Source organism: Lutra lutra, chromosome 4 (genome assembly GCF_902655055.1).
Source record: "Lutra lutra chromosome 4, mLutLut1.2, whole genome shotgun sequence".
Taxonomy (NCBI): domain Eukaryota; kingdom Metazoa; phylum Chordata; class Mammalia; order Carnivora; family Mustelidae; genus Lutra; species Lutra lutra.
In genome coordinates, this window is record NC_062281.1 from 64,267,488 (window position 1) to 64,285,021 (window position 17,534).

The following is a 17,534-nucleotide window of genomic DNA, read 5'->3' on the forward strand; positions in this document are numbered from 1 at the left end:
ACCTGGTGAAGGCAATCTTCCCAGCGAGGCACCTCCGCTCCCCCCACCCCCACATACACATACACCATCACCACCCCCAGGAGATAAAAGATTCATCCTGACATACTGATAACGTGTTAATGTAGGAGTAGTTTGCACTGAAATGTGACATCTACAGTTTGAGATCTAAACTCCTACCTTCCTTTGATTAGATCATGGCTGCCTCCAACATTCCAGGGACGGGGGGAGAGCAGAAACTTGTCTATTTCCACATACAGCTTTTCGCTCTTGGCCACAGGCTGAACTTCAGAAATGGTCAATGAAAATCATTTTAGTTTCTACTCATGTAAAATAGCACACACTCCCATAGATAAAGGTGGCTTTTTTAATCACTTGCTGCTTTCACAGACATCTCTTTGTAAAAGCCCTGGGTACCAGAGGGCTGCACTCTGTCATTGATTATTTTTATTGGCTTCTAGTTAATTGCACTTATAATGTCCATATAGCTCAAACAGCTCATTAACAATTTTGCTTTGAAATGTTTTCAATTTTTGGTCATTTCGATACCTCCTTCTTACGTGCATTTCTTTCTTTCCTTTTTTTTTGAGTTCTCTGAACTGTTTTTACAGAACTAATTACGTTGATAGCAGTCTGAACCAGAAAATGGCTATACTTGTTACAATGCTTTAAGGAGATATCTGGAAAAAAATTAATTGCTACAAATCTCATCACTTCACCAAAAATGCCATCAGACGTCTAAGGAATTTCGATAATCTGAAAAGGAAAACAGGAATTTGAAATATTATCAACTCCCTGACAGTGTCTGTGCTGAGCCAACATTTTAAATATTACATCTTCTGAATTTCTTTGAACTGGGATGGGGAGTGCAGGCGTAAAAACCAAGAAAACTTAAAATTTGCTCAAAGTGTTAAAATCTAGATTGCAAATCGATAGCTCACATTTGGAGCACCAGTATCACAAAGAGAATTATTTCGATAAGTAGCATAATTGACTTGACCAGCTTGTTTTCTAAGGCATTTTTATGTGTTATTATATTAAGATACTTGAAAATTACTCCTGGTGCAATTTTTTGAAGTACAGAATTAAGAACTATAATTTTCAGACAGTGATTTTTTTTTTTCCCCCTACAACTGGGCTGCAGGGAAGAAAAGGGGGGAAAAAAAGGATTAAAGGTTGGAGTTCTGATTCATTTGCTTAATTTCTTCCCAGAAGTGATTATGAGGTGTGTGTTTCACAATATATACTCTATGTACTAAACCATTACTCCTAATCAGCTAAATCCAGATACATAATCAACACAGAAAGCTTCAACAATGGCAAGTGGCACGACAGGGCTGAAACTTCCCTTGGGCACCATAAAAATTTTAATAGTGCCAATTATTGTGAGGCAATTTTTTCATTAATTTTTTTTTTTTTTGTCAATCCAACCAGACTCATGTCTGAAAATCTGGACTACCTCAACTGCATAGATTTTGAAGGCCCTCGAGACATTATTAAGGTGGTTTGCATTCTCTTAAACTATAAATTGAGTTACAAAAGTAAAACCTCAGAAACTATAAAGGTGTTGAATCGTGTTTTATCAACCCTGTACTTGTAACATACCTTCCATAAGACTTTTCCCAAGTGATCCTGGCTCTGACATATATTGTTGAAAGTACTTTTTAACACAAACATTTTTATTCTATTCTTGATTGTAAATCTTTTCATTAAATCCCGGTTACCATTTTCCTTTTATTGATAACTTCAGCTATTTATACTGCTTAAAACTTGTGTTAAAATTTAAAAAATATATATATAAGTTGAGCAATAGATCCTCCTCATTTGCCATGAACTTCATTTTTGCTCTGTGCGGTGTCCGCAAACATTACCTTTCAAAAGTATTGTAAAAGGAGTCCACAGTGACACATTTCTTTTTTGTTGTTGTTGCTGATGTTCTGAAATGCTTTTGTTAAGGAAAATCAACTCAAACAAAAACCTCAAGCTGGTGCTGCAGGGTAAGGTCCCAGCTTTCCCTCTCCCTGTAGCCACGGTTTCACTGCTCAGCAGAGTGTCCGTTTAGAAGTTAAGAATTTTCCATTACCTCTCTTCCTTTCTCCTTGCCATCTGCAAACAGTTTATTTTTTAGGGGAAAAAAAAAAAGTGAAATTGATTCTGTCTTGAGAGATCTAAACCTAAAACACGGCACATTCTGAAAGATGACATTCGGCATTTGAACGTCATGTGGCTCAGGGTGAGGTCGTGCGCGGAGGGAATGGCTCCATCATAAGAATTAAGTAAGGACACTCCTAAAACGAAAGATTAATTGTAGGTAACGGTGATATTGAAAAAGAACCTCTCCTATTCTGTTCCCACAGTTAAAATGTCCCTTTACTTATTAGCTCCAATTAGTTTCCATGGTAACCGGCCAGCCCTTGTAAACCCGCACTCTGAGCCACACTCATCTTTGTCTAGACTGAGCTCACCACCCTTCTTCCTCCACAGAGGGCAGTTTAGCTGGGTCTAGATCTATGTCCATATCTCTCGGGCACACAGGACCCGCACATGAGCGCCCACATCCTTTATTACCGGGGCAATGGTGGCCAAGGGAGGGTGGGAGGGGCATTTGGTCCCCGAGCTACAAAGTGTGCACCTACCGCCACACTAATTTTCCCCCCTCTTGGTTATTGTTTCTTCCAGACTTGTTCTATTATCAGCTGTTTGCTGCTTGTAATTTCTTTTCAGGGAAGCCAATACAGTATAATAAAAACCTCATTAAACAGAAACACCTATCAGCCTCAGAGAAAGCCCTAAAATACCCTTTTTTGTTTAAAGAATCATTAAAGTGAAAAAGAAAAACCACTTGTTTGTCATGCTTGAAAAAAAGAAAACAAAACCAACATAAAGGTTTACCAAGCCAGGGGGCTAATATGAAGATTTAACACACTTAAGACACCGTGGTTCTCCCCCGCCCCCCCCACCCCCCTCCTTGTGCCGCCAGCTGGCCAAGAATCCCCACATAAGCACAATAAATAAATGATCAGTGAGGCCGAGGGGGCCGGCTCCTTCAGAAACTTGGTGGGAAGAGAGGTCACCGGGACCGCAGATCCTGGCTGCCCCAGGTTGCTCCATGCCACTGGGCTGGGATAGGCGATGCCCCTGAAGTCCCCAGGGGAATCTGATAAGAGAGTGGGGGAGGGCAGGGCCTTCAGCAAGTGCTTGAAATTGTGAGAACTCATAAAGCCATAAGCTCTCCTCATATGTGCTCATTTTACTTCTTTGGATGTAACTCAACTCGAATTCAGTGTTATTGTGAGGCAAACCATCCCTTACTTCTAAGCCAGCTAAGAAGCTCATCTTCTTCAACAGCCATGTGTAATCTTTGTAAGGGTAAGTCAAAATGGTAGCATTAGATTTCTCCGTTTCAGGTTACCTCTGCGACCGCCTTCTTTCCAGCACCTGTTTTGGTGTATGAATGATGACCGAAGGAATAAGATTCCCCAATGCTGGTGACATGTTTTATGCTTAATATGGTTTCTGAGGTTGGCTTCTCAGGCCCTCCATAACCCTAGTGTTAAAAGCAAAAAGTTCTGATCACCAGTGTAATCTGATGGGATATGGGAATCTGTGAAGCCCCTTTCTTTTGGTGGTAACATTACCTCAGGCTTGTTCCTTTAAAGCAATTGACAAATGTCGTCTGAAATCCCGCAATGCTAGCAATATGTGTAAGGATTAGCCCATTACTATTCATATCATATAAAGTCTCTATAGATGCACAATAAATCTTATAATTTGGAACATCTTGCACTTCTAAATTACTCAGAGCTACCCAGCTTCAGACGTCTACTTATTCTTCTTCAACTAAACTTCACTGCCTCGATTCACATCGAGCTCAACTATTCTCAGAAAGAGAGAAGAATTTTTTTTTTTAAAGATTTTATTTATTTATTTGAGAGAGAGACAGTGAGAGAGAGCATGAGCTAGGAGAAGGTCAGAGAGAGAAGCAGACTCCCCGTGGAGCTGGGAGCCCGACGCGGGACTCGATCCCGGGACTCCAGGATCATGACCTGAGCCGAAGGCAGTCGTCCAACCAACTGAGCCACCCAGGTGTCCCAAGAGAGAAGAATTTATGGCTTGTTCAATGAAGTCACCTCACATGCGATGCAACAAGCATCAGACTTGCTCATGTTTTCAATGAGTGCCCAGCTAGATGGGAGGTGACACTGGAACCAGTGGTAGCTTTCCTACCAGACACATGGTTTGATCACCGAAGCAAAGTTCTCTCCAGGAAGCATAAGCCTAAGTATGATGAAAGGGGGTTTGTAGCTACACTGTAAATAATTTTGGGAGGGTGAAATGAGGTGCTAAACCATTTAGGACAAAACAATGACTCTCAAATGGGATAATTTATTTATTTATTTATTTATTTATTTAAAAAATATTTTATTTTTAATTTATTTGACAGACAGAGATCACAAGTAGGCAGAGAGGCAGGCAGAGAGAGAGAGAGGAGGAAGCAGGCTCCCTGCTGAGCAGAGAGCCCGATGCAGGGCTCGATCCCAGGACCCTGGGATCATGACCTGAGCCGAAGACAGAGGCTTTAACCCACTGAGCCACCCAGGCGCCCCTCAAATGGGATAATTTAATAAAAGGTACTGGATTGAAGAGAAAATGCAAATCACATGCAAAAAATTTTTTTTTCCTAAAATCTATTTTAAACCCATATTTGTAGAAACCAGTGTTTGGGTATTGGGTATTAGTCCTCGTTTGAACAGATAAATAAGTTTAGGAAGCAGAATATTAGGAAGTATGGATATCAAGTGAGAGGAAAATGAGAATTTCAGCAATAAAAGTCTGGAAGTAAGGGTTGAGGATATTTGAGATGGAGTGTGTCCTAAACCTAATAAGTCAAATAATCATCTTTTATTTGTAATATATACATTCCCCAGTTAAGGTAAATAGTGTGAAAGAAGGTAGAAAACTAGAAGCAGGGATGAGCATCACTTGTGTTGAGAGAAACCACAGAATTTTGCTTTGGGGAGGAATAATAGACAAAACCTAATCCTCTTATTTTAAAAGAGATGGGAATAGTGAAGCTCAGGGAGGATCAGGCTAATGTCTAAGTCATCGCTGGAATGGGGAATGAACTCCAGGATTCAATCTATTAGCTTGCAGATTTTTCTCTTAATGGCAACATGCACTTTTATTAGGAACAACATTAAGAACTGCAAAGATTCTCTTAAACTGGAGTAATTATGTTTTATTAGTGTTACATTATATAATTTGGGAAGTTGCTGTAATTCAGATGCACAAAATACCTTTGGTCATGCAGTATTTCTTCTGTAAGCCACCAGAGTGGCTTGGCAATATCAGGTAAATGTAATCATAAATGCAACACAGCTTTACTTAATAATTATTGGATAATAAGATTTTCCTTGTGGCCATGCTTTATTGTAAAAAGTCAGCTAGATCCAGGAGACACGTCATCTCCCTTTCTTACATCCACATATATATATTTTTTCAATATACAGGATCAGAAGTTTAAGAATATCTCAGTGAGGGGGGGCGCCTGGGTGGCTCAGTGGGTTAAGCCGCTGCCTTCGGCTCAGGTCATGATCCCAGGTCCTGGGTTCGAGCCCCACATCGGGCTTTCTGCTCAGCAGGGAGCCTGCTTCCTCCTCTCTCTCTGCCTGCCTCTCTGCTTACTTGTGATTTCTCTCTGTCAAATAAATAAAAATCTTTAAAAAAAAAAAAAAAAAAGAATATCTCAGTGAGGGGCACCCTGGCTGGCTCAGTGGGTTAAGCCTCTGCCTTAGGCTCAGGTCATGATCTCAGGGTCTTGGGATCGAGCCCCGCATCGGGCTGTCTGCTCAGTGGGGAGCCTACTTCCCCCTCTCTCTGTGTCTGCCTCTCTGCCTACCTGTGATCTCTCTCTGTCAAATAAATCTTAAAAAAAAAAATCTCAGTGAGATTAATGTTATATTAGTTTTGAAAGAAATGGACACCAGACCCTGAACTGAAAATTTTCCGTATTAGGGCCATCCAACAGTTGGGACATAGGGGAGGAATGTGTCCCTATTATTTGCCTAATGCCTGGGAAATTAATGAAGATATATTGGGAAAGCAGAGTTCACTGTTTTCCTGGCATCTACCTGAAAATTTAAAATGTAAAGCTAAGTCTTAAATAAGTTAAAAGAAGAAAAAAAAGAACGGGCAAAACAGTAGTCACAGAAGACAATAGAAAAAGGGATACATAGCTCAAAAGTAATTTTGTTAAAAAATGTGATTACCAAAACCACCACCACCACCACCACAAAAAACCACGGGAGTGTTTCCTTCTTTCAGGCCCCCAAGCTTAATCCATTTTAAAATCACCAACTCTTTGGGGACAAAAAGTGTCATACTCATCTTTGCATCCTTTCTTTCTAGAACTTGGCACAGCGTGTTTACATAATAGATCCTCCACTCTATTTCTAACGCTAGTGGGTTGCTTGTCTTGCTAGAATTGACAAGTGCAGCCTCTTGAACAGCAGCGCTCAGCTTGTCTGAGGAGATTAGGTAGTTAGTTAGCTTGAAGGCCCTTACTTCTGACTACATAGCCGAACTGCTGAGTCCATAGTTGTTCAAAAGCAGAATATAGTCCCTTGCCATACTTTCTTTTTTCCTTGGAAGTAGTACAGTTCTAGTATTCACTTAACACTACTGGGAAGTAAGTACTCGGGTAAAAGTTTTTGAGGAACAGATGGAAAACAGCTGCACACTCATTACTATTATAGTCTTTACCAAGAAACCAGGGCTTGCAGATGTTAATAAAAAAAATGTTCATTTCCATGAATATATAGTTCTTTTAATGAGCAGCCCTTGTCAGTTGCTTACTCAACGGGCCGATGTAATTTCTGCCGGCTAAATAAAAGCTTGGATTTTTTCATGTTATTTTAGCAAGACAGTCAACAAATCGACGTTATTAACCTAGACTTATGCTAATCTTTCTTAGCCATCACACACTAGGATATGCAAGCAACACAACTGTATAAAATAGAAAACTCTGCTGCTTTTTCTCTTGATGGCTGGAAAATGTGGTTTGCTTATTATTTTGACAACCACGATTTCTTTCACATCAGCTAAGTTTCCTAGGAAAACTGTCAAGAGTGCAGTCACAATATTTTTGCACTTGATTTTTAGAGGCAGTTTTGTTAAGCATCTTCCAACAAATTTCTTAAAAAAAAAAAAAACAGGACACCTCGATATCAGTGTTAACTCTCTTTCAGGCTAAATAGCTCTTTCGGCTTTAATGGAATGAAAGCTTTGATTTTGAATGTATGTATGCCCTAAAGTTGAAGTTTTTTATTTCTTCTCCACGTCCATGCAGATTTCTAATTAATGGTTTAATTACCTCTAACGTTTTAGACGTTTATTACCGCAGTTCTTATTTATTTTGAAGACAAATGCAATTAATTAAAAAAATCTATTCTCTGAGAGGATTTTTTTTTTTTTTGTGTGTGTATTTTATTTAAAAAATTCATTCAGGGGTGCCTGGGTGGCTCAATTGGTTAAGCGTCTGACTTCGGATTAGGTCATGACCTCAGGGTCCTGGGATTGAGTCTTGCATTGGGCTCCCTTCTCAGTGGGGAGCTGGCTTTTCCCTCTACTTCTGCCCCTCTCCCCACTCGTGCTCTCTCTCTCTTTCTCTCTCTCGCGGTCAAATAAATAAATAAGTAATCTTAAAAAAAATTCATTTAGTTTTCTCCTGGAAAGGCAAAACCTTGCAAGCAGAGACACATCTTTTAATTTAAAGATAACGTTCTTTAGTCTTGCCTTCCCTGTCACCCCCAAACTATCCTCTCAACAAGACTCTTATTTCTTCTAAATTCTTAACATCATAAAAATAATAATAGCTAATAGTGTTAGAACACTCACTGTTAGGGAGGCTTTTTAACATAGTCGTCCAGACTAATTTCATTAACCATCACAAGACTGCAGTAAAGTAGCTACTATTATCCATATTTTACAGACAAGAAGACCTTAGTTTAGAAATATATACTGCTCTGTTGAAGGTCAAACATCTAGCAGGAAGCAGATTCCTGGGATTCGAACTCCCACCTTCAGAATTTATATCACTAATGAAGTTGTTCTTGTTTTAACTCTCTATTTGCTATTTATGAGAATTTTTTTTAAAAAAGATTTAATTTATTTATTTGACAGAGAGAGACACAATGAGAGAGGGAACACAGCCAGGGGGAGTGGGAGAGGGAGAAGCAGACCTACTTCTGAGCAGGGAGCCCGATGCAGGGCCAAATTCTAGGACTCCTGAACTGTGACCTGAGCTGAAGGCAGACGCTCAATGACTAAGCCACCTAGGCGCCCGTATTTAATAATGAGCATTTTAAGGTGGTAAGTGCTCCATCAGACGTGTCCTAGTACTTTGCTAGAGTCTCCTCAACCTCACATCTCTCTGTGTGTCCATGAAGTCTAAGGATGCCTTCCACAAGGAGAGGTTTTCTGTACATTATAGAAAGAACTCCCCATTTTTGCTCTGGAATGAGAGACACAAGTGAACCATGAAGACGAATCTTCCTGCAATGAATGTTCTTAGATTTACTGGGAAGGGGTCTCATTGCCCCACTTCTCCAACTTGAGGATGCAGGAGTACTTAGGGCCCTGAAAGTGCTCAGGTTGTGTTAAATAGTGCTGAGGCCATTCCATCCACCTGTTTACAACTATGTTCCCAATAGCTGATTGTTGGTCAGCTTTCATGGTTCTAAGCCTCTGTATCTTTTGCAGGGCCTAATAACCATATACATTTGATCTTAAAAAAAAAATATATATATATATGTATATATACATATATATACATATATATATATATGATACATAATCCCCATGGCAGTTATTAAATACCATTTTTTTCCAATTCTTTTAATTAATCCCAGGGGAATTTTAATTGGTATGTACTACTTTCTCAGGATAACAACACACATGATTTTCTGATACTTCTGATTTTTCTGATATGAACCAGAAGTGAGTTCTAATCCCCAAAAGATGTTTGAAAATAGTTTAAATCACTGTGAACTCAATTATGGGATTAGAAATTAGATTCAAAAGTAGCCAAAGGGTAAATGTTAAAGGGTTCCAGCATTTTTCGAAAAGACTACCTAAGGTTTTCATTTTTTTTCCCCCCAGAAATGTTTTTTAAGTGGTTTGTTAAGATGTTAAAAAGGAAAACTTGGTATAATTTGGGATCCTTTACTTTGATTACCTGGCTGTCTAAGTCACCCAGGAAATTGACTAAACTTGCTTATTTGTTTTAAAAATCTCCTAAGTGAAATACTTCATTTATCATAGACTCTTTTATTGACAAAAAAAAAAAAATTAAGTTTTTCTAAGAGAAAATATACCAGACCTTGATTTTCAAAGAACTTCAATGGGGATGGCACTGTATATTTCAGCATTTGACTCTGAAGTCATTAATAAAATATTTTCTAGAGTCACTTGAATAAATTTAGCATACTTTTTTGAAATGGTAATCCAGAAGTTAAATAAATTTGTAAGACCTTAATTCAGGGGTAATTTGTTTTTAGAGAAATGCCCCCTACAAAGCATTCACTGGGAGGAAGTTCCACAGGTCACACTCAGAGCTAACAAAGGGTAGGGTTCCAAATCCCTGTCTCCTGATCATCTTTTAGAACAGAAGTGTCAACCAAGCATTTGCATTTTGTTACTCTGGAAAGCAGTAGTCTTTAAAAGGGACTACTTAAAGTGTTTTATTGTTGCTTTAAATGCTACTGTTATCTGATATTTATGGTATTATCATAATCATAAATATCAGACACTAAATATAAAGTCTACCATGGCCGCAAGGCAGGCAATGAATCTGGAAAAAAATTTAAAAACTCATCAGGGCTCTATCTGTACTGTTTGAGTCTATTAAAATGAACTCAGTATAATATCAAACTAAAAATAGAAGCCCAGTCTTTCAAGAGAGGGGAAGATGATTCTTTGGAGAATCTTCAGCCTAACGACATTTGGTGTCTAAAATTGACCTGATACCTCCCCTTGCCCAGTACCATGCACTGCAAATCTCCTACCTTGAATAGCCCTGAGAATCACTGCAAAACCTTGGAATTTTAGGTTTTTTAACCCGAGAATTATGAAGTGCAAATGTAGAGGAACCGATCCTAACAGAAACTGTTCTCCCTGTTGACCTCTCTCATATCTGAAATTCCTCTGATGGAGGCTTATCTAGTTTAATAGGTGTAGTTTTAAAAATAAAAACCTCCTGTCCTTTAATCTTCAGAGAAGAAATTTGCCAACTCACGGTCAGGATATTGGAGTTTGCATGGGAGGGTGCTGCAGGGAGGCTGATGTGGGAGGGGTGGCAGGAAAGACATCAGATAAAATCTCTGCCTATTCCTAAACTGTGCCTAGAACTGACCTTTCGCTAAACTAGGGAGCGACATTCCACAGTACCGCGTAATTTAGTTACACGACACATGAATTAGGCTTCTGATACTTGTCCCAACGTTAACCACATTTATAACATTGTATCATTAGGAAAAAATACTTTCTCCCATCTTTCCTTCTTTCTTTCTCCCTCACCTCTGCTTTGGCTTTTGGGGACCAAATTCTGCAAACCCCTGTTGGTGTTGATATTGTGAAGAGGAATGTAAAGTGGAAGGGATGTTTCCAGCATATGAGGAAAGAATGAGAGGACAGTGTCTTCATACGTCCACGTGGTATACACTAAGCGTGATAAATACTGACATTGGAAACTTCATACCTGTCACCCACAAATATAAAAGGTGCCACAATTGTGCCACTCATACAATGACTATAAGACTTATCAAAAGTCGTAATTCCTAGTACACAAAAGCGAGCAAGAGGCTAGAAATAGGACACACATTTAAGTTGCACGACAACCTTCCCCCCCCCATTCTTTTGGAGGATTTCTGGGTCTGTAAGTGTAGTCCAATTTGGAGATACCATAAAAAATGTGATTTTCAGTCGCTCTGTGGACGCCCAATGCAGAACAGAGCCTTATGCAAGTCAAGGAAAAGGATGTATGGCAAAAGTAAGAATCAAGATGGGAGGAAGGCTTATGAAGTAGGTTCACGAGGCAGGAGCTGGCAGGGAAAAGGGAAACAGAGAGTCAGAGAGAGAGAGAGATCATAATTGGAAGTCTCACTAATTGGAGAAGGTTCAGAATTCAAGTGGATTGGCAAGAGGTCAAGTGTCACGGCGATTTAGTGGTCTAAGCTAGGCGGGACGGAATGCAGTTGTAGTATAGAAGCTTGGATCCTATTTGGGGGTTCTTGATGATCAGAGAGAAAAAAACACTTCAGGCCAGGAAAGCAGAAAATCATTGCAGAATCTGGAAGGTGTGTGTTCACCTAATTAGTAGATGGTTGCCAAGCCAGAGGCTTTCTTCATTCTGGCCTGATATTAAATACTTTCCTGGAAATAGCAGATAAGGACTAAGGGGACCAGGAATTTTTGCATGGACTGAAACAAAGTTTCTGAACAGGAGCTTGTCATGAGAGCAGGCAAACACTGTTCTCCAATGAGCATGACTGCAAGAGCTGGGAGTGAGGTCTCAACGTTAAAATACAGGCAAATATCCGGAACATACCCTCTCCTGTTGTCCTATAGAACTTTTACCCTGCAAAGTCCTGCTCAGGTACCCCTTCTGAGAATATTTTCTGACCTCATAGACAGAGATAATCATGGCTTTTTCTTCATTACTTACTCACTTCATTCATACCTCTGTCATCGTACTTAATGAGGCAGCAACATAAAGATCTGTGGGCATTGCTGCCTCCTTTATTAACACAGTAAGCTTGGGGGCACCTGGGTGACTCAGTGGGTTGAGCATCTGCCTTTGGCCCAGGCCATGATCTCAGGGTCCTGGGATTGAATCCCGAGTCTAGTTCTGCGCTCAGAGGGGAGTCTGCTTCTTTCTTTCCCTCTGCCTCTCCTCCTGCTCCTGCTCTCTCTTTCTCTCAAATAAATAAATAAAATCTTAAAAAAAAAAAAAAGCCAGTAAGCTCAGGACATATCTAACATTTCCCCACTCTCTATTGTGCATGGCAATGAATATCCATAATACCTACTGCCTGCGGGCTCTCTGAGGGTCTTGATATTTTTTTTTTTAAATTTTATTTATTCATTTGACAGACAGAGATCACAAGTAGGCAGAGAGGCAGGCAGAGAGAGAGAGGCGGAAGCAGGCTCCCCGCTGAGCAGAGAGCCTGATGTGGGGCTCGATCCCAGGACCCTGGGATCATGACCTGAGCCGAAGACAGAGGCTTTAACCCACTGAGCCATCCAGGCGCCCCCCTGAGGGTCTTGATATTAAAAATGTGACAGCCCCTTGACTGTTAGCTCATTCCTGGGATTGGGAGGGATGGATTTCTCTGAAGGAAGATCACTGAGAATGATGTTACTTTTTTTTTTTTTTAACGACTCTATTTATTCATTTGAGACAGAGAGAGAGAGAGAGAGAGAGCAGGAGCAGGGGGAGAGGCAGGGAGAGAGGGAGAAGCAGGCTCCTTTGTGAGCTGGGATCCTGATGTGGGGCTTGATTCCAGGACCTGGAGATCAGGTCCTGAGCCAAAGGCAGATGCCCAACCATCTGAACCACCCAGGTGCCCCAATGTTACTGTTTTGATATCTTTCAAATGTTCCCCTGCTAGGAGGACTATGCTATTCAGGAGAGATTGATGTCAGGCATAATGAAAAGGAAAGTGAGCACTAGTACGGGAAGTAAGCAATCGCACTTCTATTTCGGCTCTGCTACCTGTAGTTTGAGTTACGTTGGGTGGGTTACTGCACATGCCTGGGATTTGGTTTTGCTGTTCATGAAATGAGACTGTTTCAAGGCTTTGGGGTACACTTTAAAGTCTTCTGTAGGATGCTTGGGTGGGTAATTAGGTTAAGCTTCTGTCTTCAGCTCAGGTCATGATCCCAGGGTCCTAGGATTGAGTCCTGTATGGGGCTCCCTGCTGAGTGGGGAGTCTGCTTCTCCCTTTGCCTGCTGCTCCCCAGGCTTGCATGTTCTCTCTCTCTCTCTCTCTGTGTCAAATAAATACATAAAATCTTAAAAAAAAAAAAAGTCTTCTGCTACCCCTGTGGCCCTCAAGGACCCTCCACTAGACAGCCAATTACTATCAAAGTACAGGTACCAAGTCCCCCAGAAATAGTCCCAGGAACCTTCCCTTTGAGTCAAATCCCTTATTCCTTTGTTTTGACTTTACAGACACACGTGTGGGAGGAGGAGGGATAATACCTGGACCGTGGAGCTTTTCAAATGGCACATAGGGTCGTGCGTGAGCTCCTGGTCATGGGATTCTATGAAACTCTACCATTTGGTCCCTTCAAGCATGAGACTGGCCCTGCTGACCATCTGTTACGGGAGGCAGGGGCATGGTTATCTTTAAATTCATCTTTCAGTGCTTCTTTCCCTGTCTCTTAATAGTCTGGGAATCAGCAAAAGCTAGACAGGATGTAGAGGTTCATGCTGGCTCTCACATTTTCTCTCAACTGACTCGATGATCTCCTAAATCCTTTCTCGGCAAGCCTGATGTGGTTTTAGGCATGCTACCTACCTAGCCACACGACTCAGGGGGGATCCATGGAGACCTGCCTGGAAGCCTCTACAGGCCGTGAACAGGAGGTGTTGAAAACCTAAATCTAGGGGTTGGCAATGGGGTTGGAAGCATGCATGTGGATACAGGGGCCTTTTGAAGGAAAGACCAAGACATTTATTAACTCACAGGAGAGGCTGAATGAAGGGAAATGCTGAGTATAAGATGACTGCCATCTTTCAGAGTTGCGTTGGCCAACCAGGTGACTTTGCCGCTCACTCCTGTCCCCCAGGTTCAGGATTCCCTATGCTCCGATGACTGGCCAACAGAATCTGAGACAAAAGTGGAAGATGAGGGATATTTTCAGAGAGAAGTTATGAATATGTTGAGAGTATGGATGGTGGGAGAGTTGGAAACACCCATCTCTGAGGTCAGAAGAGTGAAGACTACAAACACAAGCTAGATAATTGCCAGCTTCCAAGAAAAGAAGGACCGAAACAAGAGGTCTGTGCCCAGTGGTGAAGTGTGGGAAAAGCACTTCTTTTTGATCTGGGAAAATCCAGAGCAGTTTTAAGAAGATATGATTACCAGTAGCATCAACTATGAAGAATTGTTTAAAAAAATGAGGATGTTTGGGTTGGGATGGATGGGAAATAAGTAATATTTTTAGAATTGTCTTTTTTTTTAAGTTTTATTTTATTTTTGAGAGAGAGAGAGAGCACAAGCAAGGTGCGGGGGGAGGATCAGAGGGAGAAGCAGACTCCCTGCTGAGAGGAAAGCCTAATGTGGGACTAGATCCTGGAACTCCAGGATCATGATCTGAGCTGAAGGGAGACACTTAACAGACTGAGTCACACAGGTGCCCCTAGAATCATCTTTTATCTTGGTTTCTTTGTCTTAATCTGTCTCCATTCGTCTCCCAGCCTGTTCTTTTTAATTTATTTTTTATTTTTTTTAATTTTCCATTTCTACTTTCCCCCCCTCTTCTCTAAAATGTTTTTCATTTTGGTGTAATAGACATAACAAAATTCACCATTTTCACTATTCTAAATTGTGCAACTTAGTGGTAGTAGCTACATTGATAACAGGCCACTATCATCATCATAGTTGCCTGTTATGAATGTGTTGCCTGTTATGAATGTGTTACATTTTTTCACCCCAAAAAGTAATCCCGACTTTGTGAAGCAGAAATCAGAAGCAGTCACTTTCCATTCCAGCCGTCAGCACAACCCCTTGCAATGACTACTCTGCTTTCTGTCTCAATGAATTTGCCTATTCTGGATATTTTATGTCCTTGGAATCACTATGTGGTCTTTCCTGGCTTATTTTACTTAGCATAATGTTTTCAAGATTCGTCCATGATGCAGTACATATTAATACCTTATTCCTTCTTAGGGCCAATTAATATTTTATGGATATATCATATTTCATTTGTCCATTCAATAAATTGGTAGACTCTTGTGTGGCTTCCCACTTTGGCTGTTATGCATAATGCTGCTCTGAATATCTGTATACAAGTTTTTGTACCTATGTCTCTTGGTGTATACCTAGGAGTGGAATTGCTGGGTTGGATGCTACTCCTATGTGTAACTTATTAAAGAACTACCAGACTGTATTCTGTAGCAGCTGCACCACTTGATATTCTTACCTGCAGTGTGTGAGGGTTCCAGTTTTTCTATATCCTCACCAATACTTGTTATTTCTTTCTGTTTTGTTTTGTTTTTTGATCCTAGCTACTCTAGTGGGTGTGAAGGGCTATCACTGTGGTTTTCATTTGCATTTCTGGAATAACTAATGACATTGGGCATCTTTTCATATTTGTGTTGGACAATTAGATATCTTCTTTGGAGAAATGTCTATTCATGTCCTTTGCCCATTTCTAATAGGGTTGTTTGATTTTTTTTGTTGTTGAATTTTAAGAGTTCTTTATATTGTCAGGATACTAGAATCTTCCCCACTTGCACCTCAAACTAGGACCTGAAAGAAAAGTGAAATTTCATTTGGTAAAGAGTCAGAGGAGGGGCACCTGGGTGGCTCAGTGGGTTAAGCCTCTGCCTTTGTCTCAGGTCATGATCTCAGGGTCCTGGCATGGAGCCCCACATTGGGTTCTCTGCTTATCAGGGAGCCTGCTTACCCCCCCACCCTGCCTGCCTCTCTGCCTCCTTGTGATCTCTTTCTCTTTGTCAAATAAATAAATAAAGTCTTAAAAAAAAAAGTCAGAGAAGATCTTTCTGGGCAAAGAGTACAGGGCACAGACCTGCTATTTTAGTCTGCTCAGGCCACCACAACAAAATACTGTACACCGAGGAGACTAAATAACAGAAATTTATTTTCTCATGGTTTTGGGGACTGGTAGTTTGAGCACAGTGCCAATATGGTCAAGTTCTGATGAGATCTCTCTTCCTGGTTTCCAGGTGGCCACCTTCTCTCTGTGTCCTCCCTTGGGAGAGGGAAAGAGAGCATGAGCAGGCAAAGCAAGAGAGCTCTGGTATCCTCTTCTTATAAGGGTGCTAATCCTGTCATGAGGGTTATAATCTCAAAAACTTAACCTATACCTAATTATCTCCTGAAGGCCCCATCTCCAAATATCATCACATAGGAAGTTAGAATTTCAACACATGAATTTGGGGGACACAAACATTTCATTCCTAACACCTGTGAAGGCTCTGTTGGGGAAAGGGGCAGTAAGTGAGGCACTGAGGGTACATGTCTGCTGTGGAATTCCAGTAAGCCCTGAAGAGGCTGGGCCTGTGAGGCTGGTGCAGCAGCTAGAGGGCCAGATCATGAAGACCAACACTTTTCAACCCTAACGTGCCTAGGGGATCTTGTGCAAATGCAGATTCTGATTCAGTAGGTCTCGGAGGAGGTAGAGAGATTTGGTATTTCTACGTTCCCAGATGATCCTGATGGAGCAGCAAGGGCATAAAGCCCCAAAGAGCCTGGTAAGTTATTGAATTGTTTAAAAAAAGGAAAGTAGTGAGATACACTGTGAGTGTTTTAAAGATCACTCTAGTTGTTCAGTGGAATATCTATTAGAATGGGGCAAGAGATAATAGTTGAATTAATCATGGTAAGGTAAATAAGGTTTGTATATTCATATGACAGAATGTTCTATATTGACAGAATATTCTATAAATATTAGCAACAATGACAGAATGTTCTATAAATATTAGCAACAATGTTTATGAAGATATTTTCCTGATGTGGGAAAGTGTAACAAAATACTAAATAAAAAAGGGAGAAATCAAAATTATATATGCAAGTTGGTTTCAACATGTGTTAGAGGAGACAAACGTACCCAGTTGTTAACATTGCCTCTCTGGAGGTTGGATGATGGGTAATTTTTATTCTTTGTTTATGTTTTTCTCTGTATCATTTTCTACCATTCTCACTATGATATTTTATTTGTTAAATTGCTTTCTAAACAACAACTGGATATTATTCAAGTTTTCAAAGACTAGAACATTTCTCTCCATGAATCTTGAACCAACCTCTACAGCGCTACAGCTCTCATACAGTAAATAGGAATGCTGGAAGAATTAATTTCCTAGTCCTTCTTGAGGTGTCATGCTGTTGCTGGTTGTCAATTTCACACATGCTACTTCTATCCATTCAGAGCTGACAGCTTAGATTTTCCCCTCCATTGTAATAGCTGTTCTCTCTTCTAGCTTCCTCAGGCTTGCATTTGGTAACCTTTGCCCTTTTATTTGGTACAAGCCAAAATGCCATCTTTGGAAAACTAATGTACCAGAGAAAATGGTAGCACGAAGCCACATAACCTACTGTTCTTTTCCTTTCTGTTTGTAAAGGTTATTATTAGAGCTTATTTTAGAGAATTTCAAATCCATTCAAAGTATCATGGGCTTAAATTTTTCTAATGGAAGCAAAGCTTTTGATGTTTGGGTTTAGAAAGCTGCCCAGCCTCTTTAGAGTTCAAATTTTCATACATTGGCACAATTGATCAAAGACTTTAAGACA